A 22,196-nucleotide genomic window follows, 5' to 3' on the forward strand; every position below is an offset into this window, starting at 1 on the left:
CATACGTATGATTACTGTGAATGTATGTGTGTGTGTGTGTGTATCTGTTTGTGCACATGTGTGCACATGAAATGGGTTAACATGACCCCTGGAGGCAAACATACGGAAAAAAATGGTCATCATAGTCCCTACAGTTCTCAAGATATTCACATAGAACTGTGTCTGCCCTACCCTCCTTTCGGGGGGTCCAGTCCAGCGGGGGGGCTACAGATCAAAACGAAAAAATGAAGGTTCCATGCTATCCATGTGGGGTTACATGCCCACCAAGTTTTGTGTACCCCGGTCTTTCAGTGTCCCGGGAATCCTTGTTGGTGTACGTCACTAAATGTACACATAAATTATTTTATTGTAAGGCCCCCCATGAACGAAAGTACACAAAACTTGGCATGCATTCGGAGGGTGTCATAATGATCCTACACTTTTAATTTTGTGCAGTTTTGACCTTTCAGCCAGAGATATTGTGATGAAAACACCTCATTTTTTGCTTTTTAATTTTTAACTAGGTGGCACTATACATGAAATAAGTGGTAATGGGATGGGTTGACATGCCCCCTTAAGACCAACATACATAAAAAAGGTGGACCTCCTAGGCCCTACGGTTCTTGAGATATTCACAAAAAACTGTCTCCGGCCACCTACAGGCCAGTTGGTGTATAGTAACATAAATTAATTTATTGTGTGGCCCCCCATGGCCGGAATTCCACAAAACTTGGCGTGCATACAGAGGGTGTCATAATGATCCTACACTTCCAATTTCGTGCAGTTTTGACTATGTTAGGTCACAGATACCTGCGATTAAAACACCTCATTTTTACTTTTTTGTGTTTAACTAGGTGGCAGGCATGAAATGAGTGGTTATGGAATGGGTTGACATGGCCCCTTGAGATCAACATACAAAAAAAATGGTCCTCCTAAACCCTACGGTTCTCGAGATATTCACAGAAAACTGTGTCTGCCCTACCCTCCTTTCGGGGGTCCAGTCCAGCGGGGGGGCTACAGATCAAAAAAACGATGGTTCCATGCTATCCATGTGGGGTTACATGCCCACCAAGTTTCGTGTACCCCGGTCTTTCAGTGTCCCGGGAATCCTTGATGGAAATTTGGGCATGCGAAAAAAAAAAAAAAAAAAAAAAAAATCTGACTAAACCTATATAGTCAGATAGTCGCTGCGCGGCGGTCATAATTATCAGAGTGGTTTTAGAAAAGGTAGAGGTACTATGGATCCTTTAGTATTTTTGAAGGATGCATAAGACGAGCTCAAGTGAATAAGGAGTCAGTGGTGGCTGTCTTTTGTGATATTGAGAAAGCATACGACATGATCTGGAAGGAAGGACTCTGGTAGAAAATGGTATCCCGCAAGGGAGTATTATCAGTATTGTTCTCCATCATTATAAATGACATTTTTAAGGAAGTGGAGAATTTTGTAGATGTAGCATTGTTGTGCAGATGATGGGGCTTTATGGAAAAGAGGGAGGAATGTTGAATTTGTTGAGTGGGGAGCAAGTACCTGCTCTAAGAACAATTTATACAGGATTGATCAGGTCTGTATTTGACTATGGTTGCATAATATATGGCTCTGCAGCCAAAACATGGCTGAGTAAGTTGGATGTGATCCAAAATCAGGCGTTAAGGTTATGCTGTGGTGCTGTCAAAACCACACCAGTGAGAGCTATCCAGGTGGAGATGGGAGAAATGCCTCTTCACCTTAGAAGAGATCAGCTAGCCCGTGTGTATTGGGCAAACTTGAGAGGTCATAATGAAGATCATATGTCAGTCAGTTTTGAAGCAATGCCAAGAGCGTGGAACGCTCAAGTCAGAAGTTTTGGTTGGGTCATCAATGATAAAGTAAACGAAATGCCGTTTAATGAATTAAAAATAAGTCCCACTGTACCTCTCCCGCTACTCCACCATGTATTTCTAAGGAGGTGTCAATTGATTTGGGATTATTAGAAGGAAAACAAGATAATGACATGGACAAATACAGGGTGCAGAGCTATTTAATGGAGAGGTATAGTGAGGATATAAGATAACTATCTATCTATAAAGCAAGAAGCGTCTGTGTGTGTGTGTGTGTGTGTGTCTGTGGCACGCATATCTCGCTGACCGTTTGTCAGACTGACCTAAGATTTCGTATGTGGCTCGCGCGTGGCACAAAGGTGTGCACTCTCGATTTTGAATGCATATTTCATGCATATTTCATATTTCAAAATATGCTTATTTATGTAGGACGTTTATCGCTGCACTGCACTGTTTCCAAGGGGACCAGTTTAAGGGGAGCTCCACCCCATGGATCGTGTACTGACAGTAGCTAGGTCCAGAGAATGGGCTCTGATTTAGCAGTTTACACAGCGGAATTGATTGCTGTGTGGCTAGCTTTGCTTTGGGTGGAGGTCAATAGGCCAAGGAAGGCAGTAATTGCTTCAGATTCCAGCTCAGCTTTGATCAGTATCAAAACGTTTCAGTCATAGTCAAGGCAGGACATTGTGTATGACATACTGCAATTTGCAAATAATCTGATAAAGTCAGGAATTATTTTAACTCTGGTATGGGTACCAGCTCATATAGGAGTTGTAGGAAATGAGTTAGCAGATAAAAGTGCCAAGCAAGCAGCTGGAAATTCTAATATAAATATAGTAAACTACAGCAAAGCTAGCCTGGCCTTGCCTTCCTATGTACTTCCACTCGATTTTCATCTTCCTCCACGACTCCGTCCGGGATTCCGGCCATTGGCCTCGCTTGCAACGAGCAATTCGACCCCGAGCCAATTAGTGAGCAGGAGGCGGGAGTTGTGAGACAACGTCAAGATTCTGCGCTGTGTTTGAATCATGGAGGTATTATATATAACTGGAGAGAGTGACTAAGTCCCGCCCTCCATACAAATGAATGGCGGAGGCTAGGCTAGTAAATCCGGCCAATTCATAGTCAACGCCATCTTGAACACTGGGGTTCGGATCCAGCGCCAGTCGGCTCTGACCATGCGCCAAGTTACAAAGCTGGAAATGACGCATGGACCAACGTCGATTATTATTGGATATTCTGTAAAAAGAGAGTCGTCCTCCAGTAACAGGGTGGCGATAATGCACATAAAGTCCTTGCCTCATAACAAGAAGAAGAAAAAGTTGATCGGGAACGCGCATGGAGTCCGAGTGGAGTCGGCATGAAGCGCAACTTAATTTCATTGGATAACACAGCGGCTCTAACTAAAAGCGGTCTGCCTCACTGATCTATTATAGATCAGTGGGTCTGCCTGCTGTCCTGCTGCAAATATGCATTCGAACATGACGTGAAATATCCGTAGTTGAACTATAAATAAACGATTCGGTTTTTAGTGCCAAGTGTAGCGCATTTTTACAGTCTATGATTAGTTTGTTTTTTATTTTATTGTTTGCCATCTCAGCGGGTGCTCTAAACGTATTTTAGCGTTGGCCCATGACCAAATCAAGCCAATAATAGCCAGTAGCCACAATAATGACTGGAGCCAGAGCCCTCAATAGCCACCCTGTTTTGAAAATAATATTAAAGATAGTATTGAAGATAACGCACAGAACGGTCAGCCTGAGCGGACAATTACGTCCCCAACTCATCTAAAATGTGGTGTCTTTACTTTGAGTTGTACACCGCAGATCAGAGGAGGCTCCTTCATTGAGGAAAGGGAGGAACACCCTCCCTAAAATTTCAGAGAAAAATAAAAAATATATTAAGTGAATTACTATTCTGATAAATTACTGTTAATATATTACTATTTGAACACTTTAAATGAACAAAATCGTTCCCCTAGGTCAAAATGCCAACAGCACCCCCTATCGCAATTGAAAATTACTGTATGGAGGAGCTTCCTCCTCAAGCCCCTCATTGAAGTCCATTATAAACGCCTCGGACCCCAGCGGCTCGTGAATCACGTCGTTTTCAATGGCCAAGGGAGGTAGCTCCTCCGTACAGTAACTTTCAATTGCGATAGGGGGTGCTGTTTTTAGCGGCAACGGTGAACTAATGAGCAGCTAGCTGCTCTGCAAGCAATATGCAGTCATACAACGAAGAGTCTTGTGTTGAACGGAAAGCTTGTTTTTTTGCTCCTGAAATAAACAGTACAATGGAATCAGAGGACAAAGTCCATCTTTTATACATTCAAATACAGTGCAAAAGTTAGGATCAAAGCAGGAAGACCAGATCCAAAAATGAAGGATGGTAAGGCTAGTGTAGTAGGCTACTGAATGCTACATAGGCTAGTATGACAAATAGCCTACTCCTGACTAACTGGTAACGTTAGCACAGGTCTGTCACAAACGTGGACAGTTCAGGGATTTGGTGATAAAAACATTTTCGGATAGTTATGCGTTGTTATAATCATCCAAGTTATGCCTCAACTAAACAATTGTTAAATGATGTTCTTGTTGTTAATATGCTCTTGTTTTCACGTTCTAACTGTATCTTTGGATGGTTACATTGTTAATGAATGTTTCAGACCATAATGCATTCCTTTAATGACGTCTTCAATAACATTTGCCTTTCGAGTATAAATTCCCACTTAGCTATTACAACCTGTCTTTAAATAATAGCAATTTGGCTTTAAAAACATTAGCATGTTACAAATAACCACTTTTAAGGTCTATTTTTAATGGTCAATAGTTACATGGTTTTATATAACAAGTGTCTATTTTTAGTATTATAGACTTTTTTGCAAATGTATTACATTGAGCAAAACCTCCAGACTTTTCATAATTTTGCACATCAGGAAAACAGTGTTTCATAACTAGACCTACATATCTTCCCTGACTTCCCAGACCTAAATTTACATTTATTTACATATACATTTATTAATTTAGCACTATTATCCAAAGTGACTTGTATATTTAAATTATATTACAAAGTGTATTGTTCCTGGAGGAAATGCACAATGGTGGAAGCCAAGAACTGAACCCACAACTTTTCTGGCTACTGCATGCTAGCCTAGCTCCTTAGGTCAGACCCCCCCCCCCCCCCCTAAGAATGTCAGAACAGCATTTATTGCACAACATTGCCAGTTAAAATGCTAAATAGTACATTCTGCTGCTATAAATGTGTCTGGGTAGGTGGCCTACATACTTGTTCACATATGCCACCAACACCATCACAAACTTACATTTGCCACTAACACCAATCAAGCGGACATTTCTTCCTCCGTTATTTTTTTAACCACCGGCCGCCACTGCCGCAGATGGTAAAGTAACGGTTAAAGAGAATGTTGTCTGCGGACTCAGCAAAAAACAGTTTACTTACGCATCCACGACATCCAATCTTCGCGCTCACCTGTGGAGTTACCATCCAAATGAGGCAGCGGTGTCAGAGGCACAGTAGACGGCCAGAGCATCGCCAGGCGTCCAACATCGTATGATTGCATACTTTCCGTATATCCTAAATTATGTCCAGGGTCTGCTATTTACTTTAGCTGCAAAGCACAGGTATTTATTTGAGGTAGACTTATTCGAGGCAGACCTTTATTTCTTACATTGTACGTTATTGTGAGACATGCGTTTTGTTTGGAGCGGCATACCAGGCTATCAAACGCAGACGATTTTCGGTTTTGGTATGGGATTTAATTTACTTTTTGACTTTTATTATATAGTTAAATGTTGAGACCGATGGGCATTTAAATCTAGAGGGTATTTGATGATCACTGTAAAGTTTCGTGTAGTGGAAAAAGTGTTGGAATTTCCAGCTGTTTATTGCGAGACAAGGCCTTTCCTTCATTCATTGAACGTGCGCTGTGATCTAATGGAAACCTTATTGCATAGCGAAGTAGCCTAAATTGAGCTTTTTTTTAAATTATGCATGGTTTACTTTTTATTAAATTCGTAGGCTGGAATGCCTCGCAGCAATAATTGTGTAGTAGCCTAGTGCTTTAGCCTCTGGCAAGCTCCAAAGGGGGCGGCAATAGGTTGAGAGCAACGTGTTGGAGACCCATGGTGTAACGAGACAAGGTCTTTATGCCGCTGTTGTGTAATTTATTGTCTTTAATCATGTTTAGGCTATGTTTGTTCGGGACAAACAACAACGAAACAAGATCAATATAATTTAATTTATTTGTTTATTTGTCATATGATGGATAAACAACCATAATATGCGCGTCTTCTCATAGGATCCTCAAGAAATACGCACTGAATAACGTTTGGCTGTAGCCGCCGGATAGGTACCCGCCCACCAACATGTACGCGCATGAGAGCTCGTGCCCAACACGGATTTTCGTGCATGGAGCTGGTTCCAAATGCTCCATGCAGCGCCATATTTGAAAATGGCGTATGCTAACATGCCGAAGCTAATCTGCACGCTCTTGACCCCCTGGTTTGAATAGACCTCTCCAGAACAAGTCCCGCCTCCGTAGCTTCCGTATCCATCCATCTTCCGGTCGTCAAATGTCTATGGGAAATAACATGGCGTTTCGAAAGATCGTACCTGTCAAACTCTGTAGGTGACAAAGTAGAAAAAGCTGCCCAGATAGCAATTTCCTTTGGGCCGGATTCGCATAAAAGCCTTTAGATCCGCCTGTAGCGGACATACGGTATCTGACTGTGGGCCAGGTCTGCTCCTGATACAGGTTTCAGCTCTGCTAGCAATGCTGTTTTATCAGCGGTTTACAGATTTGTCCCAGGTCCAATTTCGGCAACTGAACTGGAAGTCAGGAGATGCTTTTAAAATACAAAACACAGATTTGGCCCAAATCTGTGATAGGATATGAGCCGAAGGACCATTTTTTCACAGCAGACCCAGGTGGTAATGATATTAATTAAGGTGCTGATTCTGCTAAATTGACTGTCCTTTCCCTACTTCATTGTCAACTGGCTGCTAAAGAAAAAAAAAGGTATTTTGGAATGGCACAAATTTAGAAACCATGGGGGTGCACTATGTTCCCATGGCCACTTCATTTCTACAGTAAGGCTGGAAAAGAAGATATAGTTGGCTCAATATTGATCATATGTTCGTTTCATTATTTTTATTATTACCTAGCAGTGGTAAAAGTAGTCAATTGTTGTTTGTGTCAGATCTAACAGTGCTATGAGACAACCCCATATTCTTGCCACGCATGCAGAAGTCCAAGCAGTAACGTTAATCAAGGATCTTTGGTTTGCTCACTATCAATCTTTTGACATGATTTGCCAGCCTGGGACTGGACTAGGACAGCCCAACTTTTCAAGGTAGGCTATTTGCTTTTTATCTCTGTTTTATTCAGAGACAACAACAAGCAACCGAGCTATTGATAACTTTAAGGTTATACTATTATTTTCCAGCAATGGGCTAGGGCCTACTACCTTAGCTTAAGCAAAACAGCCATCACAATAACTATTTTGGAAAAAACATTGATAACGCTAACAGGATCACTGATGATAAAAACGAGTGTAATTGTGACTACCTATTTTCAAAAAGGAATAAATGGCTAATGTTTATTTTGTGTTGTTTCAGATTGACCATGGAGATGACTGAGGAAGACAGCCTGAATATCGATGGGAACAGTGGAATTAACACGACTTAAACTTTGTCTGGGATTGCACTTCTACAGCCAGGTTGTTGAATAAAAAAATAATAAGACACTTATGTGTAAAGTTTTTTTACCCCCCTCTTGTGTTTTTAGCCTAGCTTATGTTTATCAGTTGAGCTGTTGGGAAAACGTTACGAACTTTAGCCTGGGTGAACCTATAACGAACCTGTTAGCAAATGTGTATAGCAAACAGATTTATCACGGCAGCCGAAGTAGGAAGTGAACAGCCCTGCTCCTGTGTGAGCACAGGTGTTTCTAATTAAGTGTCAGATTCGGCCACAGTTACTTCAACCAGAGGCCTCGTTAATGTTTTTAGGAACACCTGTGGTTTGCCTGCCAACAGGAAACTGAACAGCCCTGCTTCAGCTGCCGTGATAAAGGCCTAATAGGCCTAATTACCAATCACATTTCACATGTCAAATAAAGCCGGCTGATGTCTGATAATATAAACGGGCCCGTACCACACACGGACAGCGGACCCGTATGATTGCATATGATAAGCAGATCTGGAACACGTCAGTAACACAGACTACCATACGGAACTGGGCCAGTCTCGTCAAACGGATCCAGACCAATTTTGGACCGATGTGCGTTTGGACGCCGGATCAGGTCCATTATGCAGATCCGTGCCGGACGTTGTGGTAGGTGTGGCCCAGTTCCGTCCCAGTGTATGTTTGCTATCTGGGTGGTGGGACGATTGGCCTACACACTTCTGCCATCTAGTTTCCACTGGATTTTTTGATTGTCGGTGCCGTTTAAGTAGTAAACGATTATTAATGCTAACCGGGAGCTAGTTCCGATGTATGCGGGCGGGGGAGGGCGTTAGATCTTGCTCACAACCCAGTCACAACCTAACGTAATGGTCATTTTCACGTGTGATTCATGCGTGGTTTCAGTGGTCTATAAATGTAAATCGTTTGCAAGGTTCAGCCTCTTTTCAACATGACTTAACTTTGGTTTGACTGTGCAAGTTTGTTGGCTGTTATTGAGATATTTGAAAAAGAAAGAAATTGCCGACGAAGACACTAAAGACATGACGAGATGAGATTTTTTTTCACGAATAACAGATAATGATAAGCAGACTAGGAATCAGAGGCTGAATCGTATTGAGTCGATAGCTTTATTTTGCATGACCTTGATCAGAACAGTAACGTTTTCAGAATGTATTAACAACCTATCAAACATGATGATTTCACGCAGGGTTAGTGCCACCTCCGTAGACAGGCTCTGGTGTCACAAACTCCATTTCGGTGAAGACAAACTATGAAACATTGCCGTTGCTATGCAACCTTGACTGGGGGAGTCGCGGCGTCTGAAGCGTGCGTTAGCTTACGGCTCCCACACACATTTGCGTTCCGTCAAGGCATGCCAGTGGGTGTTCCCGACGGTAGCTATGCAAATTACTTGAAGTAAAACCGTAATGTGATTGGTTGGTGCCGTCCGTAGATTGGCTTGATTGGCCGGTACCGTCTGTCGGTGCAGCAACAGTTGAACTCCTCAACGCGAGCGGCGGGAGAAACGCGACGCGACGGACCCACAATTCAGTTCGGCAACGGATCACGTGAGCCCATGTAAAGTGAATGGGATGCGTCTCCAGCAACGCGAAGCACGCAGCTGTGTGTGGGAGCCGTTAGTGCTTCTTACGGCTCCCACACACAGCTGCGTGCATCGCGTTGCTGGAGACGCATCCCATGTTACTGATATATTTCTACTTTAACGGCACCGACAATCAAAAAACGCAGTGGAAACTACTGTAGATGGCAATAGTGTGTAGGCCAATCGGCCCACCATTTTTTCTACTTCGCCACCTACAGATGTTTTACCGGTATGATATTTCGAAACGCCATGTTATTTCCCATAGACATTCGATGCCCGGAAGTTGGATGGATACGGAAGTTACGGAGGCGGGTCCTCGAGGAGTTGGCAATGGCATAAGATAATGAAGCAATTTAGTCCGTGCTGTATACCCTTCCAAATATTCAGAAATTGAAGTCCGAACAAAAGGAGTGTTTAACACATTTTATTTCGGGCAAAGATGTCGTGGCCCTACTCCCTACGGCAGTGTTTCCCGAACTTTTTTTCTGGGGACCCACTTTTTAAAAATGACAGACCATCGCGACCCATTTCACTTCAAATCTACCCTGCAACCACCAATATTGTTTTAGGCCACAGGTTCTCCAACTTTTCTATGCATTCCCCAACCATAGATTGCTATAGGATCTAGATAGACAGATCCTACTTTGAACACGGTTGTGTTGCATTTTAAGCACCATCAGCGTGAACAGTTGGAAATGACTACTGAAAAGATACGTTTTAATGCGCATCCAAGAGTTTGGGGAAATCCTCGCATGTTGCGCAGTCATCATTCGTCAGCATAGTAAGCTGTTCCTGTATTTCTAAAAAAAAATGTTGTAGGCTACGTTGCGTTGCAGACAAATGGGTCCATAACCAATGTTGGGAGTAATGCGTTACAAAAGTATTGTAATTACTGTAATATATTGCTGTTTGTGGTAACGCGGTAATGTAAGGCATTACAAAAAAAAATTGGGTAATATTTACTCGGTACAAACTTCAGTAACGCGCGTTACAATGCAGTTTAACCCAAAATTAAGCGCTTGTTTTGTTTTGATACATATTCGCAAACACCACGCGAGAACAACAGAGGAGAAAAAATCCGCGCAAAATAGTAGAACGTTATCTCCTGATACTGGTTGAATATGACTGTGGCTGCAGCAGACTCGCAGGCGGACTCTATTTGCTGGATGGACATAAGCCGCTCATTATTTTCAGCTTGTCAGAGACAAGGCTATGAAGAACATAATAGTTAGTGCACTTTGTGTGCGAAACCGAAAGATCTCTCAGCTCGCGAAATAGCACAAGTAAATTAATTAAACATCTAAAGTAGTGCCACGCTAATCTTTTTGATTCTTGATAAAACACAAACTATGCTGTTGTGCATGCCAGCTTTGTGCTGTGAACTTGAATTGAAGAGAATAAAGGGATAGAAATGCAGAAAAAGATTGTGTAGCCTGGCAGTGCCACCGCTCCCACCACGCGCATCACGCACTTTGCGTTGGGCACCAAAGGACAGAGGGGGCACCCAAATGTAACCAATGAATAGTAGCTTTACTGCAAACTGCGTTTCACTCTTCATCAATAACGTTTACAATGTCAAAATGCACTAACACGATGTTACATGCAAGTTTGACACCTTTTGGGTTCTCTCAATCACCACGTAGTACTAGAATTGGTGGGTCTTCAATCATTCGTTTTCCAAGCATTTAGGCTACATGAAGCACATGATATGCTGAGTCGACACAACATGTCATTGCATACTTCCATTTCCAAAGCAATGAAGGTTGCTTAAAACAACTTAACATTGTGCATATTATTGTTAATATTGTGCTATCAATGTAACTCAAACAAATAAGGCTTGTAAACAAGAGCTAGCAAAAGGGCATTATGACAACGTAAAGATCAATGCTCTTAAAGTGACAGTGCACCATTTATAAGTAAAACAGCATTTCTTCAGAAATTAATGTTTAAAAATACACAGTAATGGTCTGTAAATAATAGGCCTTTTACTTTACTTTAGGTGTTTAAGTTATCATTTAAATGTCACTCACTCAAAGCCACTCACTTAGGGCACCGAAATGGCCAGCAGGCCACCATCTTGACATGTCTTTATTAAAGGAACCGTATGTAAAAAATGTATTTCAATTAATCATAAAATTGCCCTGATATGTCACTAGACATTAAGAAATCATGTTCATTTCAAATACTTATATCACTGACAACAGTAGTCTGGCCAGGATATTGTCATTTAAAAAGTGAAGTTGCAGCCCTCAACTGATGTTGATGTTGTCATGTTGTGTTTTGGCCTAATGCGCCACCCTCCACCTATCTACTAATCACAAAGTCAGTAGTGTTTCATCATCCGGTTGCCAACTCTGCCAGTCAGAGGGGAGGGGAAGGGGATACACCGCTCTACAGTAATTTGAAAGTGATTGTAGTACCCGTTTTGGCCACAATCTTACATACGGTTCCTTTAAGCTTTGATTTACAATATAGTAGGCTCTCTATTAATTTTAATGAGTAGGCCTAGGCCTTAAAGTTACAGTATTTCTATCACAATTTACCAGACTTCGATCTTTTGTCGGTTTTTAACAAAATTCTGACTATGATTGTTCCTTGTATTGCATTATGAGCACTGCGCCTATTGCATTCTACTGTTGCCTTAAGCCTAGCTCCGTCATTATGCTATACCACATCTCCCTCCATTGGAAGAGCAAGCTGCATTGTGTGTAATAAACTGCATTTAGAATGGCAAATCCATATTTCTAGATATTTTGGTGAAAGTAACTTAAAAGTAATGCAATAGTAGTGTAATGCCTTACAATTCAGAGACAGTAATATTATAATGTAACAAATTACTTTGAAATTACAGTAATAAGTAATGCATAGTACATTAAGATTTTGAAGTAACTTGCCCAACACTGTCCATAACACTGTGGACGTCAATTCCGATGTAAACAGCAAATAATTCAAGTCGTTATATTGTATTGTAGTATTATATTATATTGTATAGTCGTTATATCAGAACAAGAGGCTTTTGCGCAATAGCCGGAAGAATGCGCCTTTACTTTGGAGTTAGCGAGGTAAAAAACGAGAGGAATAGTATTTAAAATGTCCATTTAAATTGTAGCCTAATATAATACGAAACTATCTATGCAAATTGAATGGCCTTATGTCCGGTCTATGGATGTCTGCTTTAGTTGACAGCATGGTCACTAGATTTTAATCAGTAAAGTTGAGGAGCTGGTATCTGTTAATGTTCGTGCAAATAGGCGATTCATGTCCCTTGTAGTGGGGGGGGGGGGGTTATTTCATGAAAATGTTCAGATTCAACTTTAGCCCAGATTTTCTAATGCTCCCATGTCTTGGGAATACATTGATGTGAAAAAATTTCAAATCAAGCCCGAAACCCCCACCCTGAAAATTACTTTTTCAACCCTGAAAATGTGTGTTTTTTGCCAACTTTCAAAGTACAGGGTTCCTACACATTTTGCATTTGAAAATTCCATACTTTTTCCATACTCACATTTCCAAACTTCTCTCTAGATTTTTCTGACTATATTCTCGACATTGCGGCCACTTCTGGTTTGGGATAACTCGGTGAAAACAAATGGATTGGACAACTGAAGTGAATTAAAAAATGACACTTAATATTCGTCCTTTTAGCTAGGTCATTTTTAGTTGTATCTTGACGATGGGGACTGACAGTTAAGCAGGAATGTAGGAATGGTTCATTATGACCTGAGTGAAGTGATTAGTACCAGTGGTGGACATTACTTGAGTACATTTACTCAATTACTGTACTTAAGTCGCTTTTTCATGTATCTGTACTTTACTTCAGTATTTCAATTTTGTTAAACTTTTTACTTTTACTCCAGTACATTTCAAGACCAAATATCTTACTTTTTACTCCACTACATTTTGTGACAGCAGAAGTACAGCTCAAGTTCCTTTTGGAAAAAAGACTGTCCAAATACATGTATATTTTCTATGAAGCGAGCTAGGCTTTAAATAATGGTGTTGCATAACCTATGTTATTATCCACTATTTACTGTACCTTGTTGACCCCTTTTCATAATATTGATGTTATCATAACTAGCCTCTTGATGCCATCGAGCAAATGATAGACAATGATAGACAATCTGACACTATCAAACACAAAAGGGAACATCTTGATTTGGTCTGAAAGTGTAAAGCATTCAACAAAGAAAAATGTGGTTACTTTGAAATATCTAAGATAAGATATCACATTAGTTTGTTTTTAGTTCTTTCTACATACAACAATTATTAGCTGATTTTGTCCTTGAATGGAGGAGAAAGGCTTAATGAATGCCTATGTCTGTGCCAAATCATTTCAACAATAGTAAATTAGTCATAACACATTTCAAGACTTTTACTTTCGATACTTAAGTACATTTGAAGGCAAGTACTTTTGTACTTCCACTCAAGTGGAAATGTAAAAGGAGGACTTTTACTGGAGTAACATTTGACCATGTGTATCTCTACTTTCACTCAAGTACAGGATTTGTGTACTTCGTCCACCACTGATTAGTACTGCAAATGCAATAGTCTGGAAACACAAATATTTCTCCATACCCTTGTTTGTTTTTTCCATACTTATCCAGACTTGGAAATTACTAAAATCAAATTCCATACTTTTCCAGGTTTTCCATACTGCGTAGGAACCCTGAAAGTACATAGTGCATTTATGTTCATGCTGGGTCCTTTAAAGGTATTTCATGTGACATGCAATGCCGTAAGAGCACTTTGCACTACAAAGGGTATAGTGTCAAGGTCATATTTTAGGTCAAAGGTCACAAAAATGGCTCAAAATGCCTATTTTTTGCAAAAACACACACAATATTCTAACATTTTGTTAAGTTCAATGTAGAGAAATGTTCATTATGGGCCCTTTGATGGTCTTTCATGTGGTATGTCATGCCATGAGAATAGTTTGCATTATAAAATATCCTATTTCAAGGTCATATTAAAGGTCAAAGGTCACCCAAAATGATCCAGAATTACATTCAATAAGAAACATTAAGCAGAGATCATTACAATGCGCAATGTAAAACAAAGTTGACCTCACTAGTCATTGCTGTCAGTGTCCGTGGCAACGTGTACTTTTCTCCTTTTGGACTGGAGTTGCTCAGTTGCAGGGTTGTATGTATCATCAAAGTCCTTTTAGGCAAGTCCCTCCACTCGGCGGCCATATTGCAACGCTTTTTGGGCACTCATTGGGCATCCTATTCGGCAGAAATGCGCGTGCGCAAGGCTTCACGACACCAACCTTGCTCCAGCGGCGAGTTCACAACACATGATTGGCACGATGTCTTCACAACACACCATATGATTGGCTCAATGTATTCACATCACACCACATGATTGGCTCAATGTATTCACATGTCGACGTTTTGCCGAGGAAGGGGTGGGATATGTGTAGACAACGGCGTTACAAACTAACCCCATGCATTTCTATGGAGGATTTTTTGAGTGCTGTGTCTCCTCATTAGAAAGTCTCTGGTATCATCTGCTGTATTTACCTGCTCTGAGATACTATCAGTAGATTCAGTGGTGGTCTCTCTGGTTGCCTCCCCCATAGCTTCTTCGTATGTTGACCCAACCAATGCTGTATCAGCCCTCTTCCGTTCCTCTTCCTTGTTCTGCATGGCCTGCAGGGCCTTTTCCCTCGCATTCTTTCGTTCCATTGTTCGCTCCCACTTTCTATCAACCTGCTCCTCACAGTAACCTTTGTGACTATTACGCATGGAATGCAAGAACTGCCATTTCTCATACCCCATCTTGATCCCAAAAAGGTAGGGGGGGGGTTTTTGGAAGAAAATTTCAAAAAAAATACACAGGACTGCTTAAAACATCTTGTTGCATCAGGAAATCAGGGCTATTGTGGTATTTGGTATTAACACCCCCCCCCCCCCTACTTGTAGTTTGCAACTGCGAGGTACATGGCAGGCGCCCCACAGAACGGTTTCATTTTGAGAGGTAGATATCCATGCTCTGGCACCCCCTCTGCGATGCGTTCGTCCCCTAGTTTCATGCACCAGTTTCATGAGCTTTTATGACAAAACCGTGACTGTGGTAGTTAACAAACTACATCCTAATAGAAAACTGTTAGCTTTCCTGGTATCAAATGACAAATGGTATCAATTAGGCTTATAACACAACATAAATTGTGCTGACGACCCAAATAAAATCTCCTGCGACCCACCCGTGGGTCGCGACCCAGACTTTGGGAAACACTGCCCTACGGGATTTGGGAAAAGTTTGATTTGTATCGCGCAGTAGCCTCGATATTAAATTACAGCATGTGCGGCAGACCCGGTATGAACGAAGCGGCGTGTTTTTAATGATCACATCTAGCTTTGACAATTGTGATGATATTGTAGCGCCGAGGCTATTTGCCCGCGTGTTGGGCTTTCCCCTGTGTTCCCTTTGTCTTCTGTTTTCCCGACGTGTGCGCATGTGTGCGAGTGTTTTGGTGCATTCATGGCACTTCGGAATGACAAGGCTACTTTGTTTTTCCCACAGCAAGTGTTCATGTGCTTTGCCGTCGGAATGTGTGACAAACACGGATGCCACAACAAAGGTTAAAGCGATGGTTTGGAGTAATATCACCCTAGGGTCCTTTGCACCATGACCCCGAGCCAAACACCTGCTATCTTCCTCCCTCTATGGCTACGTCTGAGCCCGCTAGCATAGCAACATGCTAACACATTCGCGCTGCGCACCAGAGCGTTTGAGTGCACGTACCGACATGGGAGAGGTATGACTCAACTCGTGAAAGTTAAGGTAAGAACATATATTACTACTGACATTGGGTGGCGTGTTCCTTTAAGGTCGAACTTTTGTATAATCGTTGGAGTAGGTCTGTCATCGTGTCATACGGAACTGATTTTGCCTAACGTGCCTGTGTGGGAGAGAGAGACTCGTCGTGGGGGTTGCCTGACAACAATAGTTAGCCTATGTTAGCTCGACCCAAAGGTTCAACCAAAAATAGGCGAGCATTATACTTTTAGCTCTCTGTCTGGTTTGACCATGGATTCAATAAAGCACCGGAGCTGTGCTGATTTGGAAGCGTCTTTCATGTTGAGGTTACAACACTCCATAATTTAGCTTTAGGCCTTTTAGGCCTATTAGTTCCCAGCATGCATTGAAAGTCAGTTGCCGCATTTATTGTTTTTATTTTAAACTATGGTTGAAACAGTTTAGCCTTCTCTTGCTGGTGTTTTGAACAATAACATGACGGGATATGCCCATTGAAAATGGTTTAGTTAGGCTAGTTTATTGTGAAGAAAGACACCGTAAATGTGAAAGAAATAGGTATAACATGGTATAAATATCCAGCTGATTCTTTGCCTTAATAACTTGGAGGGGGATGCAGTTATCGCTATCGCTGGCATGAGGTAAGCATCTCAAGCACCTGTCACTCATAAATAGCTGGAAAAATAGTATTAATAAATGAGTGACAATTAGATTTCAGATATGCACTTTGTCTCTCTCCTATACGAGGCTGATATATCTCTCAAATGAAATCATGCTCAGTAGGCTTCGTTTTTTCTCTGCTCGAGTTTTAAACATGGTTCAAGGAACGTTCCGGCGCTGTCAAGAAAACTTTCCTGATTGACCTTGAGGGAACCTTACATTTTGGGGAAGCTCCACAAATTATTTTTCACTCTTGGCAAGTGCAGTGCAATTTTACATTAACATTGCGAGATGGGGAATTTGCCCCTTGGAGGTCTGCACTCACCCAGTGTCCTTTTAGTTGCATTTTGTTGCTTTATTACTAATCTATGCTTAGTCCTAGCTTGTTATGTACAGTCATAGTTTGAGAAACATGTAGCCAATTTTGAGAGCAGTTAATTTGTGAAATTGGGGCAGCTATGGAATAACATTTCTCTCCCATGTTAACCACACGCAAATTGTCAACATTAAAATAGTCATAGCACATTAGAATGTAGTATTTGTTTTCTCTGCTAGTGTTAACTTTGCTCTTCCATATATGCCCCATTGGGGAAGTAAAACTAATTTGTCTCCCCATGTTTTTGTAACTTTTATCTTTCTCCGAACACTGAATCTTTCCATCAGGTGACCAGGCAGGATTGGGTATGATCAAGCTGGACACAGGAAAATTGACAGACCTGAGGGGAAGCATCGGTCAGAACATTCCATGAGTAGTCCCAGCACCATCTGAGAAAAGGTACCATCAGAGAGCTTCCTATTCATCTGTCTGTGAATAGGTCCCTGATTTGAACACACACTGAAACTGAACCCTGGCCATTGTGCTCATGTTCTTATCCAGTTAGAGGGATGATACAAATATCACAAAAGAAACCCAGCTCACTATTTGGCTAAAAACAACTCTTCCATACATAATTGAAGCAGGGAGAGTCCAGTTACTCCGCTGCCGGCCATGCAGAATGACCTTGAGCCAGTCGTGAATTGAGGCTTGTGTATAGTGTAGTTATGGGTTAAGTACTATAACAACCGCTAAATATTTCAGAGTTAAATGATAAAGGGTTAGACTTAATAGACTGGCTCTGTCCTTTTGTCAGTTCATTTTCTCACTGAGATCACAGTCTGGAACACCTATTCATAGTAGATAGATAGATAGATATATACTTTATGGATCCCCAAGGGGAAATTCAAGTCCCATCATTTATGTTTGGGCTTTTTTTGGGCCTGAAACCGTTGATACATACATATCAGCGGCTTCTGGCCCAAAAAAGGCCCAAACATGAATAATCAAATTCATCTAATCTTTCTTAACGATCCGCTAGCTGTCTGCCCCATAAGCAGGCCGTCAAAAAAACGCGCCTCTGTAGGCAGCCTAGGCTCTGAGATCTGTACACAAAAACAATTGCTACCAACAAGGGTTGGCAACCACTCAAAGGCAAAATAAAGTGTTTCAACGACAGCGACGAGATGCACGTTTAGGGGAGTTTTAATTGCATGGGAGGGAGGGGGAGGGAGTAGCGAGCTAGCTCTCTGGTTTTTTTGAACATCAACAGAAGTGACGTATCCCCGCTATCGCTGATACAACCTTTAAGACACCACACACAACATACACTACAACATAAACAGGATGATAAAATAACAAATCCACATGACTAAAAAGAACAGTAAAAGATACTAAAGATACTAAAACAAGGATCCACATGAATGTACTAAGGATGTATAGCATGAGGCGCTTGCAGTGACAGGGCAGGGACTGACCCTGTGTTTCAGTATGCAGTGGTAAGGTGCTCAATGAGGTGTGTGTCATGGTGGTATGGCAAATAAGTCCAACAGTGCAACAGTACAGGGTTAAAGAAAATAAATATAGACAATATAAGAGACCAGCATTAAATATGGACAATATAAGACAGCATGGACAATATAAGACAAGCATAGTAATATAACAGTTATAGTTTATATGGACAATATAAGGGGAAAATGTAAACATAGTAATATAAGAATTATAGCAGCAGTGCAACCCAGGTAAAAAAGTAGTATACTTTAGTGTGTTAGAAATATGATTAAAGTATATGAAGTATAAAGCAAGTATGCTTTCACTTTTTGTACTTTATGTAAAGTATGTTTAATGTGTACTTTTAGAAAGTATACTTCAAAGTAGATGTTATTAAGTTCAACTTCAGTGTACTAAAATTAAACATACGTAGTGTGCGATATTCAAAGTGTTTTTGTAATGTACTTTTTAAAAGTGTACTTTGTTGTTAGTGTATTTTAAATGGTAAATACGTTTATTTACTTTAAGTGTATTAAATTGCTAATACTTAGAGTATGCTTACACTTTTTGTACTTTATGTAAAGTAGGTTTAATGTGTACTTTTAGAAAGTATACTTCAAAGTAGATGTTATTAAGTTCAACTTCAGTGTACTATAATTAAACATACTTATTGTGCAATATTCAAAGTGTTTTTGTAATGTACTTTTAAAAAGTGTACTTTGTTGTTAGTGTATTTTAAATGGTAAATAAGTTTATTTAAGTGTATTAAATTGCTAATACTTAGAGTTGTAATATAGTGTACTTATGGAAAGTATATTTTTTTGGTAGGCCTAATACATTGTTTGTATAGTTTCATAGTCATCTCACCTTTAAAATACTAATGTGTGTAGACTTTTGGCCTGATATGTCAGCCTCATGGATGGCAATGTGCAATAACCTAAATATAGTCTATGGTTTTGGTCATCAAATAATATTTTTCTTTTGTTGATTTTGTGTCTTACCTAGCGTTCATGTGCTTCGGAAAAACCTTTCTCCGAGTGAAAACATCATCATTCCGCGTCATTCACGTCACTTAATGTGTGAGTCAGAGGTCGGAAACTGGGGCTAGATTGACCTCTCCAGAATAAGTCCCGCCTCCGTAACTTCCGTATCCATCCAACTTCCGGGCGTGGATTGTCTATGAGAAATAACATGGCGTTTCGAAATATCATACCGGTAAAACATCTGTAGGTAGCGAAGTTGAAAAAGCTGATGGGCAGATTGGCCTACACACTTCTGCCATCTAGTTTCCACTGGATTTTTTGATTGTCGGTGCCGTTTAAGTAGTATACTATAGACTATACTACTTAAACGGCACCGAAAATCAAAAAATCCAGTGGAAACTAGATGGCAGAAGTGTGTAGGCCAATCTACCCAGCAGCTTTTTCTACTTTGTCACCTACAGAGTGTGACAGGTACGATCTTTCAAAACGCCATGTTTCTCATAGACAATCCACGCCTGGAAGTTGGATGGATACGGAAGTTAGGAGGCGGGATATATTCTGGAGAGGTCTATTTTGCTAATATAACAGAGTTGCCCAGTTAGGGGCTCGTCATCACTTTTGTCGTCACGTTGTAGTTCGTTTGTAGTCCATGTGGCCTTTCATGTCCAACAGTTTTAATGTGAACTTGGGAATTTGCCCTTTTTATCACTTGAAAGCTGCATATCTTTCTTTCACGAGCATCTTACACTATATTTTAAGCAAATACAGTTGTTTGTTTAGGATTAGTGAGTGTATGTTTTAACCTTTGTTGTGGCATCCGTGTTTGTCACACATTCGATGGCAAAGCACTTGAACACTTGCTGTCGGAAAAACAAAGTAGCCATGGGGGCGGTCCTTGTCATTCCGAGGTGCTCTGAATGCACCATTAGTAAGGTAGTAGCCTATACGTTTGTGATGTAGAGGTTGTGAGAGGATGAATGTGGCATTTTGTTAAATTTATAGGCAACACAGTTAAATGTATAGGCAGTCCAGTTGACCAATAACATGGCTGTTTGAATTTGAAATGGAGTGGGCGGATCTGTGCACCTTTCGAGCAAAACGTGGTGTGAGCAAACATTAACGTAATTTTATACAGTTTATGCTTGTAACTTTATTTGCAAGACAGATGGACTGTAGAGACCAGAAAATGCATACGTTTACGGTCCGTATAAGGTTACAGGTTTGTCCAAATTAAAGATACCATAAATTCTAGTCATGCCAGAGACGTTGGTCCTACAGAGCCAGAAGGACTCGTCATATGAGATAACAAGGGCTGAAGCCAGTTGGATCTAAAGTGCCAAGTTATTCGTTATCAGGTGAGTCCCAAAGCATATTGTTAAATGATTCTGATGTAGCTTACTCTTTATGACCTTCGGTAGTCTTTGGAGAAGTTAAATTGATGGCTTAGCAATCTTTCAAGAGTTTGTTTTTATTGCTAGTACAAGCTAGCAACAAAGAGTATAGAAGTTACTTCTATACTCTTTGCTAGCAATGCCAGATCACGTTAGCTAATTTAGCTAACGTTAACGTCATAAACGTCGACCCAGATCCCTATCAAGAAGAAAACTACATTAGACTAGGTGTTTGTGGGATTATTGCTTTCTTTTACTGTCTATGGATTATTGACAAGCATTGGCTAGCACCCACGTTAACGTTAGACAAACTATGATGGAAGAAAGTGTGTTCTTTATTAAGCAACGTTTGCCTAAAGTTCACCAATGTTCTTTAGTATTATGTGTGGTGTAGGCTACCTCACAGAAAGGAGGATGGTGCTAGTCTAGTCCAGTGTTGCCAGATGCCAGCAAGGTTTTCCAGCCCAAAACCTCGTCAAAAACCGCGAGAATGCACAAAAAACCGCCCAAATTTGCTTTTGCTTGTTTCTCATTTGAACACATTGAAATCATTAACAAGCTTTAAAATTACCCATTTTTCGACTTAGCCTATCCAATTTCAGAAACAATATTCAATCAAATGAACGCAAAAGTAGGCTACACGGACGTCAGACTATCTTCTATAAGCTTATGTTACGGAAAATAATGCAATAGGCTAAACGTAGACTATCAATGAGTGTTTGTGTCAATAGACGCTTCAAACAAAAGCATTCAGTAGGCTATATGAACATACAAAATAGCCTAACGCACAACATTTCAATTATTTATAATAGCAACATGACACATGCATATTCATGTATAACATTAGATGAAAATCGCATTGATTATAGAACAGGGGTGTCGACTCTTTGCAGAGGCAGTGCGTTCATAACTGGTGGGCCAACTCTAGGCTACACAAAAAATATTTTCATAGGCCTACCCCAAATGTAGGCTAAAGGCTTGAGTTAAACTTGAGTCTGACACCTGTGATTTAGAACAATTAATTAATACCTAGGCGCTATCTATTCCCTGAGACAGGCAGTTAGGCCTAGAGTTTTCATGAAAATCGCGCTGAATAGGCTTAGGACAGTGTCAGTGCGCTCTTTGCAGAAGCAGTGCGTTCATGCATGGCAACTCTATACACGCAAAAAATATTTTCATACGCCAGATATAGGCTAAAGGCAAACTTGAGTTTGACACCTGTAATTTAGAACAATTAGTAGGCCTACCTGACAGGCAGTTAAACCTAGAGTTTTCATGAAAGTCGCGTTGAACGAACAGGGGTGTCAGTGCGCTCTTTGCAGAAGCAGAACGTTCATACATGGCGGGCCATCTCCACAAAAAACATAGGCCTATGGCCCTAGGCCCTTCGTGAAAATCGCTTTGAGCAATTGTTATTAGGCCTAAAAATAATAAAAAAGTTCTAGTAGGCTTTGTCAAACTTCCTCAACAACTGTCGGGCTGGACGGAACGTG

General features: G+C 40.8%; 1 long non-coding RNA gene across 1 annotated transcript; it reads left to right on the plus strand.

Annotated features, from left to right (window-relative positions):
- Positions 1–7,132: 7,132 nt before the first annotated feature.
- LOC143139732 (uncharacterized) lies at positions 7,133–7,522 on the plus strand. The gene is made up of 2 exons (XR_012990455.1): positions 7,133–7,169; positions 7,435–7,522. It is a non-coding gene; the product is annotated as an uncharacterized LOC143139732 (long non-coding RNA).
- Positions 7,523–22,196: the final 14,674 nt, after the last annotated feature.

The sequence above is a fragment of the Alosa pseudoharengus genome, unplaced genomic scaffold (assembly GCF_046254945.1).
Source record: "Alosa pseudoharengus isolate Yale_2024_CS ecotype anadromous, Long Island Sound unplaced genomic scaffold, YU_APseudo_1.1 YU_APseudo_1.1_scf_10, whole genome shotgun sequence".
NCBI classification, from domain to species: domain Eukaryota; kingdom Metazoa; phylum Chordata; class Actinopteri; order Clupeiformes; family Clupeidae; genus Alosa; species Alosa pseudoharengus.